General features: G+C 43.4%; 1 protein-coding gene across 6 annotated transcripts in view; it reads left to right on the forward strand.

Annotated features, from left to right (window-relative positions):
• EPB41 (erythrocyte membrane protein band 4.1) overlaps positions 1-26209 on the forward strand; it is a 230952-nt gene that overhangs the window by 25145 nt on the left and 179598 nt on the right. For 2 of the 6 annotated variants that reach the window (XM_025364715.1, XM_025364907.1), the window contains exon 1: positions 3348-3557. The exons of the other annotated variants lie outside the window; for them this stretch is intronic. The gene's annotated coding sequence lies outside the window, so the exon portion shown is untranslated. Of the gene's footprint in view, positions 1-3347; positions 3558-26209 lie in introns of those variants that run through there. 6 annotated transcript variants of the gene reach the window in all.

Here is a 26209-nt window from a genome sequence, read left to right on the forward strand (position 1 = left end):
TTCTGTTAGCCTGACACCTCTACTTATTTTCAGGGTAATGATTATTAAATGCTACATATTCTTTGCGTCCAATTAGATGTGCCATTGGCTAGCACTTCATGGCATAGAGAATACTGGGTTTTCATGAATCTGAATTTGCTGGATAACTTGGTGGTGGTGGAGATGGTAAGCCACTGGTGATTGGTCTTCTGTACTCATCCTTCAAGATACCAGATTTTCCTGTCTGATTGGTGAAGGAAGCCTGAGGCACAGAGGTGGTAGGACTAGAACTCTAAATAAAAAGCACAGCTGAACCTGAGGACTTGAGGCAGGAGACCAGAGTATTCAAGAACCGGTGCGGCCAGGCATGGTGGCTCATGCCTGTAATCCCAGCACTTTGGGATGCTGAGGTGGGCGGATCACCTGAGGTTGAGGGTTTGAGACCAGCCTGACCAACATGGAGAAACCCTGTCTCTATTAAAAATACATAATTAGCTAGGCGTGGTGGCACATGCTTGTAATCTCAGCTACTTGTGAGGCTGAGGCAGGAGAATCGCTTGAACCTGGGAGGCAGAGGTGGCGCTGAGCTGAGATGGTGCCATTGCACTCCAGCCTGGGAAACAAGAGCGAAACTCCTTCTCAAAAAAAACAAAAAACAAAAAACAGGTGCTTCACCTCGAGTACACAGAATGACCCTGGCCAAGTCACCTGACCTCACTAAGACTCAGTTTCCTTGTATATAAAATGAGGACATTCATTAATTCATTCAACAAATATTTATTGAGTGTATACTGTTCTGGGATATGAATACATATATAGTCCCTGCCTTCCTAAGCTTGCAGTCTAGTGGGTCTAGATTACAGCAATTTATTTGAGAGGCACAATAAATGATAAATATATCATAGAAAGTCAAGTAGGGTCAGTGCTGTGAGGCAAATTAAAGCAGGATAAGGGGGTTTGAGTGGAGGCTGTTTTAGATGGTGTAGCCAGGTGGTTTTCAAGGGGTTTTATGATGTTTCAAACAGACAATTTATATAATGTGCTCAGCTCAGTGCTGACAACAATTGCATGCTTAACAAATATATTATTATATTTGCTAGTTCCACACCTCTCAGTCTACATTTTAGTCTCTGAATAGTAATAATAATTAACACACATAGATCTTACTATGAGCTAGGCACTGCACTAAGTCCTTTACATATTTTTAACTCATTTCTTTTCTTTCTTTTTTTTTTTTGAGATGGAGTCTTGCTCTTGTCACCCAACCTGGACTGCAATGGCACGATCTGGGCTTTCTGCAACCTCCGCCTCCTGGGGTCAAGTGATTCTCCTGCCTCAACCTCTGAGAATAGCTGGGATTACAGGCGCCTGCCACCAGGCCCAGCTAAGTTTTGTGTTTTTAGTAGAGATGGGGTTTCACCATTTGGCCAGGCTGGTCTCAAACTCCTGACCTCAGGTGATCTGCCTGCCTCTGCCTCCCAAAGTGCTGGGATTACAGGCATGAGCCACCATACCTGGCCTAATTCTTACAGTAACTCTGTGAGGTGGGAACTATTATTATCCTTCTCCCTTCCCCAACCCTCGTTTTTGTTTTTAGAGATAGAGTCTTGCTCTGTTGCCCAAGCTGGAGTGGAATGGCATGATCCTAGCTCACTGTGGCCTTGAACTCCTGGGCTTGAGCAATCCTCCCACCTCAGCCTCCTATGGAGTCCCAGCTACTTGGACATATTATCCCCTTTTATGGTGTTGAAAAATGAGGCACAGCCGGGCACGGTGGCTCAAGCCTGTAATCCCAGCACTTTGGGAGGCCGAGAAGGGCGGATCACGAGGTCAGGAGATCGAGACTATCCTGGCTAATACGGTTAAACCCCGTCTCTACTAAAAATACAAAAACAAAATTAGCCGGGCGTGGTGGCGGGCGCCTGTAGTCCCAGCTGCTCGGGAGGCTGAGGTGGGAGAATGGCGTGAACCCGGGAGGCGGAGCTTGCAGGGAGCCGAGATTGCGCCACTGCACTCCAGCCTGGGCGACAGAGCAAGACTCCATCTCAAAAAAGAAAGAAGAAAAGAAAAGAAATCTTGTCTCTACTAAAAATATAAAAATTAGCTGGGCATGGTGGTGCACGTCTGTAGTCCCAGCTACTCGGGAGGCTCAGGCAGGAGAATCGCTTGAACCCGGGAGGCAGAGGTTGCAGTGGGCCAAGATCGCGGCACCGCACTCCAGGCTGGCAACAGAGCGAGACTCTGTCTCAAAAATAAATATAAATAAATAAAAGAAAAATGAAAATCAAATCATTAGGAAGGGCTGGAGACTAAGAATTGAACCCAGGCAATCTGTTTCCAGAGGCTGTGCTGGGATTGTGAAGGAGCTGTGATTAGATATCAGGAATGTCTAGTTGGCGTCTACAGACTGTGCTGTCAGATTGCCTGGCTTCTTATCCTGTCAGTTCTAAGTCTCTGCTTCAGTTTCCTCATCTCTAAAATAGAACACCAGATCCTATCTTGCCTTCTAGGTATGATGCTTCAAACAAAAGCCTTTTTTTTGCACTGTGGGTCGGAAGCCTGTTCACAGACCAGCCTATCAGGGAGTAGGAAAGGTCAAGGGGTCTCTGACACTTCTGGAAGGAAATAAAGACACACTAAGCAATTGTCAGAGCAACCCTAACTTCATCTGGAGACCAGACCTCGGAAGCTAGGTCTTTATAATTTTGAGATTGCCAGGGGGGAATTAGGAGACCCTTAAATGCAGAAGGCAGGATCAGTCTTGGCGTGGCCTCAACACTTAGCTTCCATTTCAGACCTTACACAGCTGGCAGGAGAGGTAAAGTCTCATCGAATGTAAGGGTGGGAAGGGCGCCTAGAGACAAACTAGTGAATGGGGAAACTGAGGCACAGAGCAGCTGAATGACTTACCCGAGGTCACTAAGCGTTTAGGGGGAGTCAGTCCTGGCTACAACCTCTACGTGAGTTACTTCCCTGAGGCTTCCAAATCTCGGCCTCTTACTTGGAAGGAGGAAAGGACCTCACCGTCCAGGGCTCTAGCTGCCTCATGTCCCACGTGGGTGCTGCGGGATCCTGGAACACCCTAGCTCCAGACCGGGTTCGACTTGCGCGTGCGCACACGCGGCCAGCCCCTTGCCTTTTCCTCTTTTTCCTTCCCCTCTCCTCTCCTTACCGGCCTAAGGGAGGGGGGAAACAAGAGGAGCTAGAAGTTGGCCTCAGCCAATGGGCGGACGGGCCGCGGGCCCGGCCCCCTCCTTCCCTCCGGCGCGGCCCAATAGAAATTTACTACAATGTTGTGGCGAACGGAGGGGGAGGGGCGCGCGCGGGCGGGCGGGCTGCGGGCCGGGCTGGCCTCGCCTGGCAGAGGGAAGGCGGGAGGGCGCGCGCCAGGGCCGCTCGCCTGCTCGCTCGTTCGCTCGCTCCCTCCCTCCGCTGGTGGGCTTAGTCAGTCAGCCAGCAGCAGCCGGCGGGCCCGCGAGCCGCAGAGGGCCCGAGCCTGGGACGCCGGCGTCTCCTCCTGCCATTGTTCGTCGGACTGCAGCAGTGGCGGGCGCAGGAGCCCGGCCCCGGAGCCACCGGTGAGGCGAGGCGGCAGCAGCGGCGCGGGAGCCGGGGCGGGGGGCGTGGAGCTGTCCCCGTGGGGACGGTCCTGGCGGCCGCGGCGGCGCTGCAGCCTCTTTGTCTGCAGCACCCCACAGGCCCCGGTCCGGGGCGCGGGCTCTCCCGCGGAGGGGCCTCGTGCGCACACTGGGACGCTAGCCGGGACGCGGCCCGAGGAGCGAGGGGCGGGCCGGAGCCGCTGAGGAAAGGGAAGGGGTTGCGTCGCGGGAGCGTTGGAAAGTTAGGCTTGGGGTGTATTTTTGACGAGGGCAAATCGGTCCCCTCGGGTGCATCAATCACGGTGCGGTGTGCAGGAGCCTCGGGAGAAAACCAAATGCGGAGAATCGCAGGTTTCAGACGGTGAAGGTGTTGCGTGCAGCCGCGGAGCGATTTCTTCCTGGCGAGGGAGCGGGGCTGTCTGCAGAAGTCAGGCGGTATCTGAGGGCTGCAGGGAGCCCTGGCAGGACTTCGCAGGCCTTCCCGCCACCGACGCCTGCATCATTGAAAAACACGTTCCCCCTAAGTCTTCACGGTTCCCAGTGAGCAGAGGGTTAAATCTATTCTCTCAGCGTCGTGACCTCCTTTTTCAGTTCGCGCATCTGTCGGCCTGGAAATCTTCCCCCGTGCTCGCTGGGCTGCTGTACCTGTGGAGAGGCCGGGTCTGGGCTCGCCCTCCGAGATTGACCAGCAGCAGGCCATTATTCCTGGGGAGGTTTTGCCAAAACAGGGTCATGCTCCCCGAGAACAGGCATTCTCTTGAGAGAAAGTGATCTCACGTGAAACAGATTGGATGGACTGGTTTCTGGCCACATGATAGCGACTGTCATCCTGTTGTTTCTCTAACTGTACCCTGTACCCTGCCATAAATGACTAGTCTGTGGAGACTTGTTTTTTGTCATGTAGTTGCTCATTAGGAGATAGTTTTTTTCTTTCTTTTTTTTTTAGATGCTTTTTTTTTTTTTTTTAAGTAGTCTGGATGATTTCACAGCTGCTATTTTGTTCCCTTCTGTTTTTAGGGAAAATGGCAAGAAATGGTTGTGTCTTGTGTCTTGGGTATTATTATAGTGGATTTAGACTCTCTTGAGGATGTACTGTAGTCAATGCTGTTGCTCATTGTTGTTTTCTGTATTCTCAGTCCTGGCAAACATGTTAATTGATTAGATCCCTTTAACTAAAAGCAGGATACATAGCCTCTATATGTTTCTTCTCGTCCCAATTTTGTTACTGTAGCACTAACTCGTACTTTTTGTGGAAACTTGATGTGTACTCTTCATTTCCCTTTTCTGCAAATTGAAAGTGTAATCAGTTCTTCGCCAGTTGTAAAATTTTTGGTTTGGGGTGTTATTAATATAATCCATGTAGTGTACGTGCTATCTGGCACACAGTAAGCACTCAATAAATGGCAGATTAAAAAATAGATGGAATAACTGAACATCAGATTGCCTTAGAATCAAAGTGGTTAATTCCATGTGTTTTCTATAAGAAGCTTATAATTAAGGTAAAGATAGATATTATTCATACACCTGGGGAAACAAGTACAGTGATCTTTGCCTCTATTAAAAATGAACTCAGTCGGGCACGGTGGCTCACGCCTGTAATCCCAGCACTTTGGGAGGCCAAGGCGGGTGGATCACTTGAGGTCAGGAGTTCGAGACTAGCCTGGCCAGCATGGTGAAACCCCATCTGTACTAAAAATGCAAAAAAAGTAGCTGGGTGTGATGGCATGTGCCTGTAATCCCAGCTACTCAGGAGGCGGAGGCAGGAGAATCGCTTGAACCTGGGAGGCGGAGGTTGCAGTGAGCCAAGATTGCACCACTGCACTTCAGCCTGGGCAACAGAGCAAAACTGTCTCAAAAAAAGGTGAACTCATTGTTGAACATAAGTTCAGAGTGCCAACCTAAGTTCAGAGTGCCAACCTAAGTTCAGAGTGCCAACCTTCTGATTTCTACCAACAAAACTACACATTTTTCCTTGTATGTTTGAATTCAGGCTTAGAAATAAATGTTTTTAATCTGTAGGTTTTACCAAAATTCTCCCAACAATTTTTTTCTTTTTTTTAAACAGGGTCTCATTCTGTCACCCAGGCTGGAGTGCAGTGGCGTGATCAAGGCTCACTGCAGCCTTGAACTCCTGGGCTCAAGTGATCCTCCTGCCTCAGCCTCCCTAGTAGCTGGGACTACAGGCGTGTGCCCCCATGCTTGGCTAATTTCTTTTTGTTTTTTTGTAGAGACAGTCTCACTATGTTGCCTAGGCTGGTCTTGAATTCCTGGGCTCAAGGGATCCTCCTGCCTGGGCCTCCCAAAGTGCTGGGATTACAGATGTGAGCCACCTCACCCGGCCTCTCCCAACATTTAATTGTTTTATACCAAATGTCTTGTAAGTTCTTACGCAATATGGCTACAATTTACCTTTCCACCTTTATTCTCCTTTTCTTTGTATTGTCCAACCAAATAGAACTACTCTGTAATAACCCTTGCTTTGATATCTCTGTGTGGGTTTATTTATTTATTTATTTTGAATCTTACTCTGTCACAAAGGCTGGCTGCAGTGGCGCCATCTCAGCTCACTGCAACCTCCACCTCCTGGGTTTAAGCAATTCTCCTGGCTGAGGCTCCCAAGTAGCTGGGATTACAGGCACTTGCCATCATGCCTACCTAACTTTTGTATTTTTAGTAGAGACGGGGTTTCACCATGTTGGTCAGGCTGGTCTTGAACTCCTGCCCTCAAATGATCCACCCGCCTCGGCTTCCCGAAATACTGGGATTACAGGCATGAGCCACTGTGCCCAGCCCTGTATACATATGTTTTTAGAGACAGGGGTTTTACCTCGTTGCCCAAGCTGGAGGGCAGTGGCATGATCCTGGCTCACTGCCGTCTTGAATTCCTGGGTTCGAGTGGTTCTCCCACCTCAGCCTCCCGAGCAGCTGAGACTACAGACATGCACTACGCCCAGCCTTTTTTTTTTTTTTTAAACACGGGGTCTGCTATGTTGCCCAGGCTGGTCTCAAACTGCTGGTCTCAAACTCCTGAGCTCAAATGATCATCTCACCTCTGCTTCCAAAAGTGCTGGGATTACAGACATGAGCCACTGTGCCCAGCCTAGTCTGTATTACAGACATGAGCCACCATGCCTTGTGTGTAATTTTTGGTGTGAATGATAGGGTTTGCTCACACTGCTTTTTTTAATGTAGTAATCCAATTTAAATATTGCTAATCTGATTTCATAACTTTAGAATATCAGTGGCCATCAGGGGCTGAGTTTGGTTCTGAAATCAAGAGGAGCATACATGTAGACCACAGTTTGTTTCCTTGTTATCTAAGAGGCAGGACAGCGTAAGTGTTGTCAGTGTATTTTTGTTTTTCTTGTCTTTTCTGTCTCAGCCTCCTGAGTAGCTGGGACTACAGGGGCGCACCACCACACCCAGCTAAATTTTTGTATTTTTAGTAGAGACGAGGTTTCACCATGTTGGCCGTGATGGTCTCTGTCTCTTGACCTCGTGAGCTGCCCACTTCGGCCTCCCAAAGTGCTGGGATTACAGGCGTGAACCACCATACCCAGCCAGTGGTCTGTATTTTTCTGAGTTTCATCAAGTTTGTGTTTGGTTAAATGCATATTCAGGTGTGGATTCATTGCTACCTCTAAATTTGATTTTTTTCTTTAATTGCTTGAACATGGAACACTTTAGTTTGTGAGCTAAACAACAATAATTCCAATAACTTTTCTTATGAATAACTTTGTTTTTTTCCTCTAAATAAAGCCTCCAAAGATGGCCTCTGAATTAATCAGTTATGGGCCTTATTTGTGTAAAGGATCCAAAATTATTAAAAAGTAATTGCTAGCTAGGTGCAGTGGCTTATGCTTGTAATCCCAGCACTTTGGGAGGCTGAAGCCCACGGATAGCTCGAGCCTTCGAGTTTGAGACCACTGCATTCCAGCCTGGGCAACAGAGTGAAATTCTGTCTCAAAGAGAAAAAAGAAAATAATTGCTTGATTGCATTTATCATAGCATTTAGTTAGAGGAGAGGAGAGACAGATGCCAAATGTGTGTGATTTTTTGTTGTTCATTTAAGTTTCTTGGTATGTCACTGGTGGCTTTTACTGTGTGTCCTTTTTAAGAGTGGGTTCCTGGTAAAATGCAATATAACAAATACTCTGGAGTGCACACTGGGTTAGACTAGTATTTTGATTTACTCTGCTGCTATTTAATGAGTACATAAAGAGAAAGATAAAGAAAAATGCTGTAGCAGTGAGGAGTACTCTGAACTTGGAGGTGTTAGAAAGGAGAACTTTGATTTTTTTTTTTTTTTTTTTTTTGAGACGGAGTCTCGCTCTGTCACCCAGACTGGAGTGCAGTGGCCGGATCTCAGCTCACTGCAAGCTCCGCCTCCCGGGTTCACGCCATTCTCCTGCCTCAGCCTCCCGAGTAGCTGGGACTACAGGCGCCTGCCACCTCGCCCGGCTAAGTTTTTGTATTTTTAGTAGAGACGGGGTTTCACTGTGTTAGCCAGAATGGTCTCGATCTCCTGACCTCGTGATCCGCCCGTCTCGGCCTCCCAAAGTGCTGGGATTACAGGCTTGAGCCACCGCGCCCGGCCGAACTTTGATATTTTATGTTGAGTAGTGATCTCATTTAGAACTACCCACCTTACTGACACTTCGCTTCAAATATTGGTTTTCGGAAAATCCGATTATGATGAAAGTCTGTTTATACTTATTTTGCCGATTATTTTTATTTAAATGGGATTGTATCCACTTAAAATATTTGAAAATAAATTGGCTAGCTCTTTGAACTTTGGAGAACAGCAGCCAGTATAATTCAAGGAGTGGCTTGAAGAGACTTTAATATTCCCTATCTGCTAACTTCGTCAGCTTTCCACTAAGTCACCGTAAGTAAATATGCAATCTAGGTAGGAACTGAGAGCTTGATATCCAAATATTCTGTCTCTCCTTCCAGTCAAATTGCTATCCTTAAAAGTCCTTTCTTTTTTTTTTTCAAGGCAGGGTCTTGCTTTGTTGCCTAGGCTGGAATGCAATGGCATGATCTCAGTTCACTGCAACTTCTGCTTCCCGGATTCAAGCGATTCTTCCACCTCAGCCTCCCGAGTAGCTGGGACTACAGGCATGCACCAGCATGCCTGGCTAAATTTTGCATTCTTTGGTAGAGACGGGGTTTCACCATGTTGGCCAGGCTGATCTGGAACTCCTGATCTCAAGTGATCCACCTGCCTCAGCCTCCCAGAGTGCTGGGATTACAGGCATGAGCCACAGCATCCAGCCCCAAAGTCCTTTCTATATAGAAATTCCAGAGACATTCTGGCATCATGCTTTTAAATTATTTACTGTTTTATTATTTTTATTATTTTATTATTGCAATTAAGAGCAGTTCTTTTTTTTTTCTGATACAGAGTTTTGCTCTTGTTGCCCAGGCTGAAGTGCAATGGTGCGGTCTCGGCTAACCGCAACCTCTACCACCCAGGTTCACGCGATTCTCCTGCCTCAGCCTGCCTAGTAGCTGGGATTACAGGCATGTGCCACCATGCCTGACTAATTTTGTATTTTTAGTAGAGACGGGGTTTCTCCATGCTGGTCAGGCTGGTCTTGAACTCCCGACCTCAGGTGATCTGCCTGCCTTGGCCTCCCAAAGTGCTGGGATTACAGGCATGAGCCACCGTGCCCGGCCAAGAGCAGTTCTCTTTTTTGCGAGTTATCTCTTATCCCCACATTAAATCTATGTGGATTAAACTGTGATGGTTTATTGAATTGCTGCTCTCCCTCTTCTGTAGCTGACGACTCTTTGGGTCAGTTCCACCCAATTAATCTAGGCCCTCGACTCTCAGGGTGATCTCTACTTGTAGAGATTAAAATTGTTTCTAAGCTGAGTAGAGTAGAGCTTGGGTAAGGTTAAAGAAATCTTGGCAGGGTGGGTAGGAAGGGGCAAGATTATCTGTCTGATGGAATGGATAAGAAATATGACTGTAAGTTTATATTGATAAATTAGATTGGAATAGGCAATAGATGCTCTATTAAGATTATTTTCTATTATCTAATTCTATATTCAATAATTCTATTCTGTTATCTAGTATCTATTAATAGAGACAGGAACACCTCCATTTTTTTTGGAAATAGGTGGAGATAATAAAATAAGATTGGATATAATCTATACTCCTGTAGTTAATTGTTATTTATAGATGCAGCCTGATTCCATCCTCCACAAAGGTCACCCTAATGCAGATCAGCTTTCGGTAGGCCCTCTATTTGTTTGAATCCTAGCACTGGACACAACATAGATTGAGGTTTTGGTACTTTCTACATTAATATTCACTCAGAAAACTTTTGCCCATGCATTATATTTGTTATAATATCTGCATGAAACCATAAAAAAGTTACGATAGAAAAGTTTCGAGTGAGAAACTCCCAGTGATTTAACTATATTAAAGCATAGGATTATTTTATTTTTATTTATTTATTAATTTTATGAGACAGGGTCTTACTCCCATCACCCAGGCTGGAGTGCAGTGGTGTGATCATGGCTCACTGCAGCATCAGCTTCCCAGGCTCAGGTGATCTTCCCACCTCAGCCTCCTGAGTAGCTGGAGCTACAGGCTCCACACCTGGCTAATGTTTTATATTTTTAGAGACTGGGTTTTGCCATCTTGACCAGACTAGTCTTGAACTCCTAGGCTCAAGAAATCTGCCTGTCTTGGCTTCCCAAAGTGCTGGGATTACAGGTGTGAGCCATGGCGCCTGGCCTATTTTAATTTTTAAAAATTTATATGGGAGGCTCTCTATGTTGCTGAGGTTGCTGTTGAACCCTTGGGCCCAAGTGATCCTCCTGTCTCAGTCACCCAAATAGCTGGGACTACAGGTGTGTGCCATCACATCTAGCTAATAGAGTTATTTTGAATTGGTTAAATTTAAGCCTGTAAACCATAAGTATAATATAAATGTATATTTTTGGTGATTTACGAATACATAGTATTAGGCCAAGGTTTAGTTGTGATTGACACACAGCTATTAGTACTTACATATATTCTTAAGTAATCCTATTAAATCATTTTAACACAATGGGATCTTAATGGCATATCTTTAAACATATCTTATAAAGAAATGCTGCCTTAACTTAGATGCCAAGCACGTATTTTAATTTACCAATTGGAAGTTCTACATGTATTCAAGTGAAGAGTGTTTCACCTTAATAATACATTTCACACAGATTGTTGAAATTCATCCCATTCCCCCTTCCCTCCCCAGTTTTTGGCCATATGGACACAGGCAGGACTCTCAAGAGTGCCAAGGATTTAAGCCCTCAAATTTTACCTGCCAACCATTTCAGCATGCAATAGGGACACATGGAAGGCAGCTTAAAGTAAAGGCTTTTAAAAATTTTTTGCTACCACCCACTTGCTGTTTCTTGCCCTTTTCTCTTTTTTTAATGATTCAGAGGATCGACACTGTTGCCAGTTTACTACCTGCAGTCTTTCTAATCTTGATGGTATTATGTAATTATATAAACCTTTTGCATGGTGTCATATGATATTGTATATATGTCTTCCTACACATGTGTCTTTAGAGTAATTTCTTTCCATCTGGTGTTGAAAATGAGCTCTTTGTGAGGTTATTTTTAAATCTTCAAGCTTTGTGGCATCCTCAACACTTGAAATAACACAATTGCTTTTGGAGGCAAGAAAATCCACATAGTATACTTTGTGGTTTTTCCAGTGAAAATGTAAATACTATTTTATTTATAAAATTAATTTATATATATATATATATATTTTTTTTTTTTTTTTGAGATGGAGTCTCTCTGTCACCCAGGCTAGAGTGCAATGGCATGATCTTGGCTCACTGCAACCTCTGCCTCCCGGGTTGAAGCGATTTTCCTGCCTCAGCCTCCTAAGTAGCTGGGATTACAGGCAGGTGCCACCACGCCCAGCTAATTTTTGTATTTTTAGTAGACATGGGGTTTCACCGTGTTGGTCAGGATGGTCTTGAACTCCTAATCTCGTGATCTGCCTGCCTTGGCCTCCCAAAGTGATGGGATTACAGGTGTGAGCCACCATGCCTGGCCTATAAAATTATATTTTATATTTAGATAGTCTCCAGATAATTGTGTTAGGTTGGAAATAGTTGTTGCCAAGTAAATAAAGTAAAGGAGAGCTACTTAAGGGAAAGGAGACCAAGAATAAGAAACCTGGTAGAGAAAAGAGGTTTTAAAGATATCTTCTTCTCTGAAGACTTATTGTTATCTTCTTATCCTCTGTCTCATTCTGTTGCCCAGGCTGGAGTGCAGTGGGGCAATCATGGCTCACTCTAACCTTGAACTCTTGGGCACAAGCAGTCCTCCCACCTCAGCCTTCTGAGTATCTGGGACTACAGGTACATGCCACCATGCCCCACCAATTTTAAAAACTTTTCTTAGAGGCAGGAATTTTTTTTTTTTTTTGTGATGGAGTCTTACTCTGTTGCTCAGGCTGGAGCTATCTCAGCTCACTGCAACCTCTGCCTCCTGGGTTCAAGCAATTCTTCTGCCTCAGCCTCCCCAAGTACCTGGGACTACAGGTGTGTGCCACCATGCTCGGCTAATTTTTGTATTTTTTAGTAGAGTCGGGGTTTCACCATATTGGCCAGGCTGGTCTCGAACTCCTGACTTCATGATCCACCCACCTCGGCCTCCCAAAATGCTGGGATTACAGGTGTGAGCCACTGTGCCCAGCCTGAGACAATCTTACAATGTTGCCCAGCCTGGTCTCAAGAGATCCTCCTGACTTGGCCTCACAAAGTGTTGGGATTATAGGTATGAGCCAACACACTTGGCCGTGATGCACTGTTTGATTGGGATAATCGGGTATGTGTAATTAGCCTTAAAACCTTTTTCTTTCTTTCTTTGTTTCTTTTTTTTTTTTTTTTGAGACGGTGTCTCACTCTGTCACCCAGGCTGGAGTGCAGTGATGGGATCTTGGCTCAGTGCAATCTCCACCTGCCGGATTCAAGTGATCCTCCTGCCTCAGCCTCCCAAGTAGCTGGGATTACAGGCGTGTGCCACCACACCCGGCTAATTTTTGTATTTTAGTAGAGACAGGGTTTCACTGTGTTGGCCAGGCTGGTCTCGAACTCCTGACCTCAGGTGATCTACCTGCCTCGGCCTACCAAAGCGCTGGGATTAGAGGTGTGAGCCACCGCACTTGGCAACCCTTTTATTTCTTAACAGTAGATTGATACATCCTCTAGCTTACTAAGTAACCTTTGAATTTTTATTATTTCTTTAATTATAATATAAAAAGCTGATCTTTTATTAAGTGCCATTCCATCTCCTAAAGATGATGCCTATAATGATTAAATAGTAAAGGTCAGAGTCATCTACTTAGCAAGATTTACCCAATAAGTCTTTTTTTCTCCAGATGCCATTTTTTTGACTTATCCTTGCTAGTTGTATTATCTCTGACCATTAATGAACACTGGTCAACAAGAAATGTTCAGTATTTCATGTATTCTCTCTGATATTTTGTAAGATCGAAAAGATTAGCATTGGGATGAATAATTGCATAATGATCATAGAATCATATTTAAATAAATATACTAAATAATATATAACTAAAGGGCAAGTTTTTTTGTTTTTTTAAAAAATTTTTTATTATGCGTACTGTAGTAGGCAGCCTTTATTATGGCCCCCAATTTTCTCTGCCTCCTAGTATGCATACCGTTAGTGTAATTTCCTCCCCTTGAGTGGGGGCTAGTGAATAGAATACAGCAAAAGTGATGGAATGTCACTTCTAAGATTAGGTTATAAAATACTGTGGCTTCTCTCTTGGGATTGTGGCTCTCTCCCTCTTCCTGGGACCACTAGCTACCATATCCTGAGAACACTCAGGCAGCCTGTAGAGATGTCCATGTGGTAAAAAATGAGGTCTGTCAGTAAGCTTGGATGCAGATCTTTGGTGTGAGTGATCTTGGAAGCAGATTCTCCAGGCAGAGTTGAGCCTTGAGATGAATGCAAATGCAGTAGACAGCTTTACTACAGCTTCATGAAAACCCCTGGCCGGGTACGTGGCTCACGCCTGTAATCCCAGTACTTTGGGAGGCCAAGGTGGGTGGATCACCTGAGGTCAGGAATTCGAGACCTGTCTTGCCAACATGGCGAAACCCTGTCTCTACTAAAAATACAAAAGTTAGCTGGGTATGGTGTTGCGCACCTGTAGTCCCAGCATACTTGGGAGGCTGAGGCAGGATAATGGCTTGATCCTGAGAGGCGGAGGTTTAGTGAGCTAAGATTGTGCCACTGCACTCCGGCTCTGGGTGACAGAGTGAGACTACATCTCAGGAAAAAAAAAAAAAAAAAGACCCCAAGCCAAAGTCACCTAGCTGAGTCATGCCTGGATTCTTCATCCACAGAAACTGTGCACTAATAAATGCTTGTTGTTTTAAGCCACCATGTTTTGGGGGGTAATTTACTATATAGTAATAGATAACTAAAACATCTACCACTTATTCATGTAATAAATACTTACTGATTGTTCACTATTTAGAAGGCACTATCATAAGTACATTGGGACATAGCAGTGAATAAATTAGAGGTGTCTGTTCTTGTGCAGCTTATTTCTTTTTCTGGGACGGGTTCCTTCTCTACTGCCCAGGTGTGGTCACAGCTCACTGCAGCCTCAACCTCCTGGGCTCAAGCAGTCCTCCCACCTCAGCCTCCTGAGGAGCTGAGACTACAGGCACACACCACTATGCCTGGCTAATTTTTTTTTTTTTTTTTTTGAGATGGAGTCTCACTCTGTCGTCCAGGCTGGAGTGCAGTAGCGTGATCTCGGCTCACTGCAACCTCTGTCTCCTGAGTTCAAGCGATTCTCCTGCCTCAGCCTCCTGAGTAGCTGAGACTACAAGCACTCACCACCATGCCCGGCTCATTTTTGTAGTTTTAGTAGAGGCAGGGTTTCACCATATTGGCCAGGCTGGTCTTGAACTCCTGACCTTGTGATCCGCCCACTGTGGTCTCTCAAAGTGCTGGGATTACAGGCATGAGCCACTGCGCCTGGCCATCCTGGCTAATTTTTAAATGAAATTTTTTGTAGGAATGGGGTCTCCATATGTTGCCCATTCTGGTTTTGAACTCCTGGGCTCAAGTAATCTCTTGCCTTGGCCTCCCAAAGTGCTGGGATTATAGATATGAGCTACCACATCCAGCCTGGAGCTTACATTTTAGTGGTAGAGGATAAATAATAAATGTATAAATCGGTGATAGAACATAAGACATCAGATTTTAGTGAGGATCAGGGAAAGTAAAACGGAAGACAATGAGGCAGGTGGGGTGTACATTTTAGATAAGGGTGATATTTCTGATAAGGTGACATTGGAGCAGAGTCCTAAATGGAGTAAGACAGTGAGTTGTACAGGTATCTGGGGAAGAGTATCCCAGGCAGAAGAACAAAACGCACAAAAGTTAAGTGGGTTTGGTGTGTATGAGAAACATTGATCCAGCATGTTGGGTCAAAATGATCTAGGGAAAAGTAGTAGGAGTTTAATTCAGAGAGGTCATAGGTAGGAGAAGGAGCAAATCATTGTAGTGCCTTATCGACTGTGTTGATGACTTTGCATTTTATTCGGAGACAGGAGTTCTTGGGAGGATTTTGAGCAGAGGAAAGACACGATCCTTCATTTAATACATATTAAGGGAGCAGGACTCTGTGTTTTATATGTGATCACAAAAATATGAAAGATGGGGTTCATGCCTGTAATCCCAGCATTTTGGGAGGCCGATGTGGGAGGCTGCTTGAGCCCAGGAGTTTGAGATCAGCCTGCGCAACATAGCGAGTCCGTCGTCTCAAAAAAAAATTATATTCCAGACGTGGTGGCTCATGCCTGTAATCCCAGCACTTTGGGAGGCTGAGGCAGGTGGATCACCTGAGGTCAGAAGTTCGAGGCCAGCCTGGCCAAACATGGTGAAATCCCATCTCTACTAAAAAAAAAAATGCAAAAATTACAATTCAAGATGAGATTTGGGTGGGGATACAGAGCCAAACCATATCACCTCACTTCTAATCATTCTGTAATATAGGTATGATACAAATACATATCTTTTAAGGTTGTTTTGATGATTAAATGGCTTAATATATGAAATACTTAGAACAGTGCCCAGCACCGAATAAATGTTACCCATTGTTATTTTTGCATTTAATCTTCATCACAGCTGTTTGGAGTAGGTATTAACCCAGCCAAAAGTTCAGTAACGTGTCCAAAGTTACACAACTAGCAAGTGAAAATTCGCTTCAAACCCAGTATTTTTTACAGTTATACCTTTACTTTTGTCCATGAGTGGGTGGGGAAGGAGAGATTTGGATCTTCTTCTGTCAAAGCCAATGATTTCTTACTAATTGTGATCTTGTGAAAGTACTTTTCAACACTTCAGTTTCTTCTGTAGAATAAGCATAATACATTGCAGAGAACCTATAGAATAATAAAAACAAACCTTGTAGTGTGCCTGTCAGAGGTCCTCAATAAATGTTAGTTCCCTTTTCCCTTTGATAAAATCTGACCTCATGGAGATGGGAGAGACTAATCTTCCATTGGGAATAATTTTTACATCTTGACTTATGCATTTTTCTACTTAAATTGGATATGTCTAATGATTATTATATATAAACATATGTAATATAGCTGCACCTGGTTTTGTCTAGTGGTGATCTTTGGATTTGATCCAGACTTACACTGTAACATTTTTATGCCTGAGTATTCTAAAGACTCATTTCATAGCAAGTCTGGCTTCAGAGCTTTATTTCCGGTTGGGTAGAACACAGTCATGTGGTTGATGTCTCCATTGTTGCTTTTATCTTTTGCAGCAGATGTGAAAGTAAACATACAAGGTTGAAAAACAGGAAGGGGTTTGAGTTGGGAGGGTGTTTTTGAAAGGGGAACTTGTATACAAGTGACCTGCAATCTGAAGTGTAGCTTTTAGCAGTTACAGAAAGATATACCTTATTGTCTTAAAGTAAATAAAATGGCAAGTGATTTTGCAGTTTAATGAATTCATGAATTTACATATATTTTTGCTTTTATACATTTTGGAGACGTGCATACCGTGTTCCTCTTTTTGATTGAAACCGAGAACTGATGAATTCACCCCAATTCTGGGTTCTTTTTACCTGTGAAAAAAAATTTTCAATAAGGAAACATGGAGTTTTTTTGTTGTTGGTGTTGGATATCTGTTCTAATATCATTATATTTGGACTTCCTCAAAAGCCGAAACATAAGACCACATTTTTCTACTTGGCTCTATGATCCTTATTCCTAAGGAAGGGAATTAACACATACTGAATGCTAGCTATGCATCAGATATTACTCTCCATATATACTAATTAATTTAAATATTTCTGTCTTTTACATCCAATCTACAATGAGTTTTTATTGCTTTGATGAAATCCCTCCCTCCCCCTTCTTTCCTCTCGTCTCTTCCTTTCTCCTTCTCCTCTTAAATGTTTCTCTGGCTGAACAATTTTCTATTAATAGTATATTTGGGAGGCAGTATGATGTAACAAAAGATATGGGATTTGGAGTCAGACCTGGATTTACAGTAAGGTTTTGTTTTTGATAGGGAAAAACTGCTTTCTATCTCAATAAATAAAAGCCAGGGTCCCACAGAGCTGGCTTTAGAAGGAGATTCTGAGCATGGGGTGGAGTAATTGGGGCTCACAGCAAGGACTTTTGTTCCTAAAGATTCACTTTCCCCTGGGGAATCCCTTGCTGACCTCAGAGGTGCTGCTTGCTTTTAATTTTCTGCCCCAGAGGAGAGTCTTCTCTTAATACTCCTGCAGAACACAGCTGAGACCAGGCTGTAACATCTGGTATGTTACCAAAGGCTCAAGGATGAAAAAGGGAAATAAGTACAGAGTTACTAGTATGCTTCTGTAATATCTGGCTCACAAGATAAAACACACACCCCTGTAATTTGTGGTCTTCTAGTGGGATACCTCCCTTACTTGACTCACAACACATGTGTTTTCTAGTGGCAGAAGCCGTCTTTACCTCTGCTACTTGGGAGTGCCTCCAGCATATCCAGATTTGTCTAAATACAGAGAAGGTCCAGAAGAAAAAAAAAAGTCTTTATCTTACCAGCCTGTGATTATATCTGATACAGGCCCCACTTTCATGTGATCAACACCAGGTCTATATAACCCTTAGGGGAGACCACAGTTACCCACAGAATGTCTAATTACCATTCACAGAAGAGAAACAAACAGTACAGGGGTGTTAGTGTAGTGGTAGGGAGGCCTTCCTTTTACCGTTTGCCGCAGATCATATAATCTCTGATTGTAGCTCCGTAACTTGGAACAAAATAGCTCTCAATAAATACTCCCTTCCGGTTCTTCTAATCTTAAGGCCATTTGATACCTGAGAAAACCACTGTTTAGTTTGTTGCAGTTTTATTTCTGAGAGTTTTGTTTGAGGAGATTCTAGTACTTAATCAGGTCCCAAGTTAGGTTGAGGAAAGTGGTGATAAAGGTAGGTTGGTGTGATCAAGATGGAACACCTGGTGCCTAGAGCAGGCTGAGTTTAAATGTTAAAGGGGGTGTCCTTTGTAACATATAACATTAATTATGGAATAACTAGGTTACTGATTCAAGGTTCTTGGAATTGTTTCTAAGGAACAGTGCAATACAGTCATAAATGTGCAATGGAGTCATAAATGTGGTTTAGAATCCTGGCTGTGGTACTGACCGCTGCGTGTCTTTATGCAAGTTACACATTCTCCCTGCTTCTCAGTTTATCTGTTAAATTTGTATAACATTTAACATGATATACCTACCTTTTAGAACTGCTGAAATGATCAAAATAATATGTAATATGCTTAACATAGTACCTGTCGTATAATGTGCTCTTAATGAATGGGAACTAATTATTATTTTAAATGATGTTCCTTCTTTTTTTTGAGATTGAGTCTCACTCTGTCACCCAGGCTGGGGTGCAGTGGCTCAATCTTGGCTCACTGTAACCTCCGCCTCCCAGGTTCAAGCAATCCTCCTGCCTCAGACCCCCTAGTAGCTGGGATTATAGGCACATGCCACCATGCCCCGCTAATTTTTGTATTTTTAGTAGAGACCGGGTTTCACCATGTTGGCCAGGCTGGTCTCCAACTCCTGACCACAGGTGATCCACCCAACTCGGCCTCCTGAAGTATTGGGATTACAGGTGTGAGCCACGGCGCCCAGTCCCTGAACCCTTTTTTATTATGTTTTCACTGTTTAGCTGTATTCCTTCTTGCTAAAGTAGACAATGTCATTGCAAATCAATCTCTGTTTTTCTTTTTTTTTTTTTTTTTTTGAGACGGAGTGTCGTTCTGTCGCCCAGGCTGGAGTGCAGTGGCCGGATCTCAGCTCACTGCAAGCTCCGCCTCCCGGGTTTACGTCATTCTCCTGTCTCAGCCTCCCGAGTAGCTGGGACTACAGGCGCCCACCACCTCGCCCGGCTAGTTTTTTGTATTTTTTTTAGTAGACACGGGGTTTCACCGTGTTAGCCAGGATGGTCTCGATCTCCTGACCTCGTGATCTGCCCGTCTCGGCCTCCCAAAGTGCTGGGATTACAGGCATGAGCCACTGCGCCCGGCCAATGACTGTAATATTTTCGATAGAGACAGCACAAAGATAATTCAGTCTTCCTTTTAGCTTGGTGGCCTTGGCAGGGGCCAGTACAAATGAGGGCCCTGAGTTTAAGTTTATTTTAACAGTAAATCTACTTCTGCATAGTAAGTAATCTTAAGAGATGAACCAAGAGGTTGTAATATGCCTAGTCTCTATTTTAAGCATTTATTGCAATTGTTTGGTTGTTATAAGTTGCTTCATGTGAATCATTTTCTTGGATTTAATGTTCAACTAGAAACTTGTAGTTGTGTTTTTTTTTTTTTTTTTTTTTTTTTTTTTAAGACAGTCTTGCTCTGTTTCCCAGGCTGGAGTGCAGTGGCACTATTTTGGCTCACTGCAACCTCTGCCTCCCGAATTCAAGTGATTCTCCTGCCTCAGCTTCCTGAGTAGCAGGGATTACAGGTGGGTGCCACCACACCTGGCTAATTTTTGTATTTTTAGTAGAGATGGAGTTTCGCCATGTTGGCCAGGCTGATCTCTAACTCTTGACCTCAGGTGATCCACCCTCCTTGGCCTCCCAAAGTGCTGGGATTCCAGGCATGAGCCATCGTGCCTGGCCTGTATATTTTTATATCTTTTCTTCCAGGAACCAAAGCTGCTGCTGCTGCTTTTTTTTTTTTTTTCACACTTCCCTTCCTACCTCCCTTAAAAAAAAGCAGATATCTTTTTTTCCCAAATAATTCATGTTAGTGTTAATGTGGAGATAAAAAACAGGCCAAACTAGTTGCGTATTTTCAGTCTAAGATCTTTCTCCTCTGTTAAGTTTCAGACTAAATGTTCTCTTTTTTCCAGGCTCTCAGTACATTTTCTCTTCCATGTCAACTCTAATTCTCTTCATCTCTTCTTTTGGTAGTGAAAATCATGTAGAATATTAAAAGACCATATGCTCTGCAAATCACTTAGAAGCAAACTTCCTCCATGAGAGTATGGCCTTAGTATCTGTCATTAATATTATTCGTTGTTTTATTTTTGGGGTAGCTTTCTAGAGGTCAAGTGTTTAAGTACGACAGAGAAATATGAGAAGTTAGTGACAGAAGAACTAAAGCTTTTTTGCAAGATATTCTTGTTTTACAAAGAAACGTATCGACATTTTGTTAGATTTTTAAATACCTCAGTTGACAATTTAAATGTTGAGAGCACAATACTGTTAGTATTGTGAACATATTTGAGTTGAATATATTTGGTATATTTAGTTTGTATATTTAATTAATTAATTAATTAATTATTTTGAGATGCAGTCTTGCCCTGTCGCCCAGGCTGGAGTGCAGTGGCGCGATCTTGGCTCACTGCGAGCTCTGCGTCCCAGGTTCACGCCATTCTCCTGCCTCAGCCTACCAACTAGCTGGGACTACAGGCACCTGCCACCACGCCCGGCTAATTTTTTGTAGAGACGGGGTTTCACCGTGTTAGCCAGGATGGTCTTGATCTCCTGACCTGGTGATCCGCCCGCCTCGGCCTCCCAAAATGCTGATATTATAGGTATGAGCCACCGCGCCTGGCCATAACTTTTGAATTTTGAAGTCTAATTTAGAGAAAAAATTTTGATTGTTTTTGGTGTCATATGTAAGAAATCATTGCCTAAATCAAAATCATGAAAATTTACACCTATCTTTTCTTCTAGGAATTTTATGTTAGCTCTTACCTTCATATATTTGATCCATTTCAAATTAAGTTTTTTATACAATGTGAGACAGGGGTCTGTCTGGATTCACTCACTTGCAGGTGGATGTCCATTTGTCCCAGCATTATATGTTGAAATGACTTTCCTTTCCTCCATTGAATTGTCTTGGCACCCTTGTTGCAACCAACTGGACATAGATGTATGAGTTTATTTCTGGCCTCTCAGTTCCATTCCATTGATCTACATGTTTATCCTTATGCTGGTACTACATTGTCTTGATTACTGTAAGTTTGTAGTAAGCTTTGAAATTGGTAACTTTGAGTCCTCTAACTGTGATCTTATTTTTCAGCATTATTTTGGCTGTTCTGGCTATCCCTTGTATTTCCATATGAATTTTAGCATCAGTTTTGTCCATTTTTGTGAAAAAGGCAGTTGGGATTTTGATATCGACTGCATTGAATCTGTAGATTTGGGAATATTGCCATCTTAACAATATGAAGTCTTCTAATGTATGAACATGGGATTTTTTCCACTTATTTAGGTCTTCCTTAATTTCTTTCATTGATGGTTTATAGTTTTCAATGCAAGTCTTGTACTTTGTTTAAGTATTTCATTATTTTGCATGCTAAATGGAATTTTTTAAATTTTAATTTTCAGATTATTTATTGCAAATGTATAGAAATACAGTTGATTTTTTATTTATTTATTTTTTTTGAGACAGTATCTGGCTGTGTCATCCAGGCTGGAGTGCAGTGGTGTGATTTTTGCTCACTGCAAACTCTGCTTCTTGGACTCAAGGAAACCTCCCACCTCAGCCTCCTGAGTGGCTGGGACCATAGGCATGTGCCACTACACCTGGCTAATTTTACAATTTTTCTTAGAGATTAGGTTTTGCCGTATTGCCCAGGCTGGTCTCAAACTCCTGGGCTCAAGTGCTGGGATTACAGGCATGAGCCACCACAACTGGCCTGATTTTTCATTGTTGATCTTGTATCCTGCAAACTTGGTGAACTTGCTTGTTTAAACTAGTAGTATTTTTTTGTGTGGATTCCTTATAATTTTCTATTTACAAGATTATGTCATCCGCAAATAGGGATAGTTTTACTTTTTCTTTCCAATCTGGATACTTTTTATTTATTTCTTTTCTGGGCCTAATTGCCCTGGCTAGAATAGCCAGTGCAATGTTGAATAGAAGTGGTAAGAGTAGACATTCTAGTCTTATTCCTGATGTTTGGATAAAAACCCTCAGCCTTTCTCTGTATGTTGTTACAGGATGTATTGATGTCAGCTGTGGATTTTTTTTAGACACTTTTTATCAGGTTGAGGAAATTCCTTTCTATTCCTAGTTTGTTAAGTGTTGTTTATCATGAAAGGATGTTGGTATTTTCAAATACTTTTTTTGTGTCTATTGAGATGATCACATGGATTTTGTCCTTTATTCTATTGGTGCGGTGTATTACATTGATTGACTTTTGTATGTTAATCCAATCTTGCATTCCTGGGATAAATTTCATTTGGTCATGGTATATAATCCTTTTTTATAGCCACTGGATTTGGTTTGTTAGTATTTTGTTGAGGGTTTTTGTGTCTATATTTACTTTTTATTTTTATTTTTTTTATTTTTTTGAGACGGCGTCTTAGCTGCCCAGGCTGGAGTGCAGTGGCACAATCTTTGGCTCACTGCAATGACCTTCTCCCGGGTTCAGGCGCTTCTCCTGGCTCAGCCTCCCGAGTAGCTGGGATTACAGGCACTCGTCACCACACCTAGCTAATTTTGTATTTTTAGTAGAGACGGGGTTTCACCATGTTGGCTAGGGTAGTCTAGAACTCCTGACCTCATGTGATCTGCCCACCTCAGCCTCTCAAAGTGCTGGGATTACAGGTATGAGCCATCGCACCCGGCCTCAAGCACTTTTTAAAGATCTTAATATTTTTCTTGTAGTTTTGAATCAGAATGCCCTAGTATCAGTTATCTATTGCTACACAATCACCTCAAAACTTAATGATCTAAAATAATAGCTATTTTATTTTTTATGATTCTGTGAATCAGGATTTTGGGCAGGGCTCTGTGAAAATGACTTATTTCTGATCCATGTGATGGAAACTAGGGCAGCTTATCAGTTTCACGTGGTGTAAGTTACAGTGGCTGGGCTGGAGCTGGAGGATCCAGTATGGCCTTACTTTGATGTCTGGTGCCTCAACTTGGATGCTTCAGTCATCTGGGAGCTGGCTTGAGAAGGCTGGTCCTTATTCATGACTGTAACACTTGATAGGAGGAGTTGTTGGTAGCCATCTTTGTAGCTAAACTACCAGAGCTCTTAAACAAATCGTACATTGGGGAGAAAACTTAAATCTTGATTTTAAATGACTGTTTTGGGCATTACTTTCAGAATAATTATTAGAAGTGCCTTGATTAAACTTAGATAACTAACATTAAAATATATCATACGAAATCAGATAGTAAAGTGTTTCTTGGGAAATGGTTGAAGTAACCAGTTTTGATGTTATGTTTGATAGGTGCAAAAATTAGTATTTCGCCAGGGACGGTGGCGAAATCCCAGCATTTTGGGAGACTGAGGTGGGCGGATCACCTGAGGATGGGAGTTTGAGACCAGGCTGGTCAGCGTGGTGAAACCCCGTCTCTACTAAAAATACAAAAATTAGCCAGGCGTGGTGGCGGGTGCCTGTAACCCAGCTACTCTGGAAGCTGAGGCAGGAGAATCCGTTGAACCTGGGAGGTGGAGGTTGCAGTGAGCCGAGATCGCGCCATTGCACTCCAGCCAGGGCTACAGAGCGAGACTCCATCTCAAAAAGAAAAAAAAAATTAGTATTTCTTGGAAATCAAGTCTGTTGGGGAAACTGTTCTAGACTGGTTGCAATTATATTTAATTTTGAGGTGAGTTATCCTAGTCCTAAGTAGGGAAACAAAAACATCCAGAGTTGGGATGTATATTGTGTGACCAAAAGAAAATGTTTACAACTGTCTGACATGTTATATGCCAGAAAATATGCATTAGGATATCCATTGTGGTGTTTGATAAGAAAATGAAAGCATTGACATTTACTTTTCTTACTGGGGACTTTTCATGTCTGAAAGTCTTAATCACCTATTTATTACCTTGAGGTGTAGGGTAGGGAAAGCACATAAAAAAATCACTAGGTGGTGAATTTGGCTTTCAGAACATATTTCACAGTATTAAACAGAATATCACATTATCATCACGTTTAATGTGAAGTCAAATATGAAGAAGGGCCAGGCTCAGTGGCTTATGCCTATAATCCTAGCACTTTGGGAGGCCCAAGTGGGTAGATCACTTGAGCTCAGGAGTTCCAGATTAGCCTCCTGAGACCTGTCTCTACAAAAAAAAAAAAAAAAAAAGCTAGGTATGGTAGTGCTTTCCTGTAGTTCCAGCTGCTCGGGAGACTCAGGTGTGAAGATCGCTCGAGACTGGTAGGTCAAGACTACAGTGAGCTGCGATCGCACCACTGCTCTCCAGCCTGGGTGGCAGAGTGAGACCTCGTCTCAAAAATAATGGGGAAGAATGAGGTGTAAGTCCAATGAGGTATAATAGTTCTAGGCAGGGTTCGTAAGATGAGTATCCTTTGGAAGAAGAAATGTTTTTCTGTGAATTTTTACTGAGTCATAAGAGATATTTGTCAAATGTTACCTAAGCTGTAGTACTAATTTATTAACAGTTTTTCTGCAAAGAAAATCCATAGAAATAAGTGATTTAAAATGCTTTCTCAGGCCAGGCGCAGTGGCTCACGCCTGTAATCCCAACACTTTGGGAGGCCGAGGCGGGCGGATCACCTGAGGTCGGGAGTTCCAGACCAGCCTGACCAACATGGAGAAACCCCATCTCTACTAAAAATACAAAATTAGCAGGGTGTGGTGGCGCATGCCCGTAATCCCAGCTACTGGGGAGGCTAAGGTGGGATAATCGCTTGAACACAGAAGGTGGAGGTTGCGGAGAGCCGAGATGGTGCCATTGCACTCTAGCCTGGGCAACAAGAGTGAAACTCCATCTCAAAAAAAAAAAAAAAAGCTTTCTCCCCTGACTTTACAAGTACTATGAAGTTTTAGAAAATTTGTGGAGTTGTAGAAAATTTGAACAATAAAGTATAAAGACCAAAACTAAAAATTACCCATAATCCTGTTAATGATAATACTATAAACAATTTGATGTTCCTTCTTTTTTTTTGTAAATTTTTTATTTGAAAAAGTACAGAGATAACAAAAACAAAAATGTTTTTCCTATTTTCACAGTCAGCACAGCACTTTTGACACCAGATGTGTGGGGTGGTTTTTCCCACACACTAACCAAGCAATTCTCCAAAGGATACCAGCTGGGAGTCCTATGTAATTCACTTCAATTCTGACACTGTCTACCTGGAGATAGCATCAGATCCCACAGGTTGAGGGCTCAGTCCCACAAGACTGTCTCTCATATCAGCTGCTATTCACAAGACCCAGGTTGTGACCTGTGCTTCTGACCAACTGACTCCAAATTGGGGTTCCCACAACCCCCTCTTTGGGTTCAATCAGTTTCCTAGAAGGGCTTGCAGAACTCAGGGAAACACTTTAATTATGTTTACCCATTTGTTATAAAGAATATTACAAAGAATACAGATGAACAGCCATGTTGAAGAAATGCATAGGGCAAGGTATGGGGGGAAAGGACATGGAGCTACCTTGCCCTCTCTGGGCACACCAACCTCCAGGATCTTTTTTTTTTTTTTGAGACGGAGTCTTGCTCTGTCACCCAGGCTGGAGTGCTGTGGCCGGATCTCAGCTCACTGCAAGCTCCGCCTCCCGGGTTCCCGCCATTCTCCTGCCTCAGCCTCCGGAGTAGCTGGGACTACAGGCGCCCGCCACCTCGCCCGGCTAGTTTTTTTTGTATTTTTTAGTAGAGACGGGGTTTCACCGTGTTCGCCAGGATGGTCTCGATCTCCTGACCTTGTGATCCGCCCGTCTCGGCCTCCCAAAGTGCTGGGATTACAGGCTTGAGCCACCGCGCCCGGCCCCAACCTCCAGGATCTTACGTGTGTTCAGCAGTCCAGAAGCTTTCTGAACCAGTCCTTTTGATTCTTCATGGAGGCTTCATTATGTCGTGATTGGTTACATCATTGGGCATTGGTGATTAGCTCAACCTAAAGCTCCTTTCCCCTCCCTGGAGATCATGTGGTGATGGCAGCACTGAAAGTTCTATCCCTCTAATCACATGGTTGGTTCCCCTGGCAACCAGCCCCCATCCTAAGGCTATCCTGGAGCCCCAGCCATCACTCAATTCATTAGTATTCACAGAGACACAGCACTTTGGAGATTCCAAGGGTTTTAGGAACTATGTGCCAGGACCAGAGACCAAATACATATTT

The sequence above is a fragment of the Theropithecus gelada genome, chromosome 1, assembly GCF_003255815.1.
Source record: "Theropithecus gelada isolate Dixy chromosome 1, Tgel_1.0, whole genome shotgun sequence".
Classification (NCBI taxonomy): Eukaryota; Metazoa; Chordata; class Mammalia; order Primates; family Cercopithecidae; genus Theropithecus; species Theropithecus gelada.